General features: G+C 48.0%; 1 pseudogene; it reads right to left on the minus strand.

Moving 5' to 3' along the window:
• Window positions 1-510: 510 nt before the first annotated feature.
• Window positions 511-2,049, minus strand: LOC144175139 (very long chain fatty acid elongase AAEL008004 pseudogene; annotated as a pseudogene).
• Between the last annotated feature and the right edge of the window lie 204 nt (window positions 2,050-2,253).

The raw sequence follows: 2,253 nt of genomic DNA on the forward strand, positions 1-2,253 counted from the left end.
GCTTCTTTAAGCATCTGTTTTGGTGCCCCTGTTTCGTTAGGTGAGGAAAAGTGAACTAGAAGTGTATAAAAATGGTTACGTGAGGAAGCGCTTACCCCCATCTACAGCCCGCGGGCCTCGGAGAAGGAAATGGATGAGGCGAAAGTATACAGCGTGTTGGTGTCGGTTAAGGTGTGGCAAGTTACCGATGCAAGTTGAGAAAAGGGAGGTGCAGAGGCTGCTCGCCAGTGGGAGGACACCTCTGTCCAAGAGTTGCCATAGCGGCAGTGCCGGTCATTTCCAGAAGTTAACAGATGTTAACCAAGAAAACGGAAGACAGAATGATCTCGCGCTCAGTTCCTAGCACCAGCACTGAGGATCGGTGCGCAGAGTTTTCGGTCACAATATACCCATCAACGGGAATGACGGCACACAAAAGCAGAACACTACCTGCAACACGCAGCGGAGAATAAAAACTGGAAATTGCGGCTCCTTGATGTCAGGTCTAGCGCTTGCGTACCAACTACAACATACAGAAAGGAAAGTATCTTTATAATTTCAAGTGGATGCTGTATGAAAGTGCGGAAATGACACGACAGAGAATTCACGCACAGACAGGTCATACACTACGAAATACACGGTATCGCACTTTACAAAAATATAGAATATTTAAGCATGCAGTCCTATAATTAGGCCCAGCTTCGCCGTTAAGGTCAAGGATATAGGGATATTATCTGAATACCGACAGACAGGCATAACACTTTTATCATAAAAACTGCTAATCTGGACTTCTTGAATGAACTTTTTTATTACGAGGAGTCTTAATGTATGAAACATAGATTCAGTGCAATGCTACATTTGTGCAGATATTTACTCGGGAAATACGTTAAGCAGTTGAGAAGTGAGACATATTTGTTGCTTGCAAGAGATTGTGGTCTCCGCACCTGAATAAATGCGCTAACAAGCCAGGAACAGGTCAGCACTTCATGACTAGACTTTGATTTAAAAACACTGCTATGACGCGTCCTAAAGGTGGCGTCCCTTTACCACAGGCAGAAACATTAACCAATGAAGATAATAGATTACACAACCAAAGAACGCTTGATAACAGGACCACTGACAACCCTGCAACAAGGCATCTTTTAACAAAATCCGAAGGTGAAAGGTAAGTACTTTTAGCGCATTTTGCTCTTAATTTCACTCTTATCACCAGTCAGCGAGCGCCTCCGCTTGTAGCTGTTGAGGTAGAAATGCGTGAACAGAGCAAAGAAGAACACTGCCTGGGACAGAGTGATATACGTGTGAGACCGCGGATACCCGCAGCTGATGAACAGCGGCATGCAGGCATGGATGAAAAGCATCACGAACTGCGCCAACTGCAACTGCGTAATGTAGCGCTTCCACCAGAGATGCTTCTGAACGGCTGGGCCCATGAGAGAGAGAAAGTAGTAGAAGTACATGATGACGTGCACAGAGCCGTTAATAACAATGACCATGACAGCTTGACCATCTGGTCCGTACGTGAGCCCGAACCAACCGTTGAAGACAACTAGGACGTGATGCACGACGTGGAGAAAAGATACGTGAGAGGTTTTCTTTCGCAGCACGAAGAAGAAGGTGTCCAGGAAGTCTCCGATTCGCACCATTGTGTACCACCATATGAGGCTCAAAATTGCCATCGTGTTGTCGTCCTGAGCCTGGAAGTCAATTCCCTGGCAGAGGACGCCGTAGCGACCGCCGAGGTACGTCCTGGAGAGAACGGCCCACACGAACCACGCGCTGCACATGACCATGGCGAGGTTGTAGACTGCGATGAGGGGCTTAATGCCGTCGTACGGCTTGCGGTTCTTCATAAACCGAGGACCACCGATCTTGACGACGTAGAGGTAGCCAAAAAGTAGCAGAGCGATCACCTGTCTATTTCCCGGGAACGTCCAGTGAGCAGTCCGTGGGTCTCTCCGGAAAGAAAAAAGCGCACCATCGTCGGTCACTGTGCCAGTTGGCAACGAAGCCATCGTGGTGTGCCGCCGACGACCTATCTTCACTCCTTCTGGGGATGCTCTGCCGCACGCAAGCAGCTTTATAACCATAGACGAATGCATTGCGCGACATTGAAAAGCTCTTTCGGGGTCGTAAAAGCGAGGAGGAAGTCGACACAAAATGACGACCATATTCTAGAAAATACGCAAGCAACTAATCTCCTATTCAACAAGCCGAATACGCCCCCCAGTAGCGTTTTGCGGTTTTGCCGCCCTCTTGTTACCACCAACGAAA

The sequence above is a fragment of the Haemaphysalis longicornis genome, unplaced genomic scaffold (genome assembly GCF_048455015.1).
Source record: "Haemaphysalis longicornis isolate Haplotype H1 unplaced genomic scaffold, Haemaphysalis longicornis Haplotype H1 scaffold_3, whole genome shotgun sequence".
NCBI lineage: Eukaryota > Metazoa > Arthropoda > Arachnida > Ixodida > Ixodidae > Haemaphysalis > Haemaphysalis longicornis.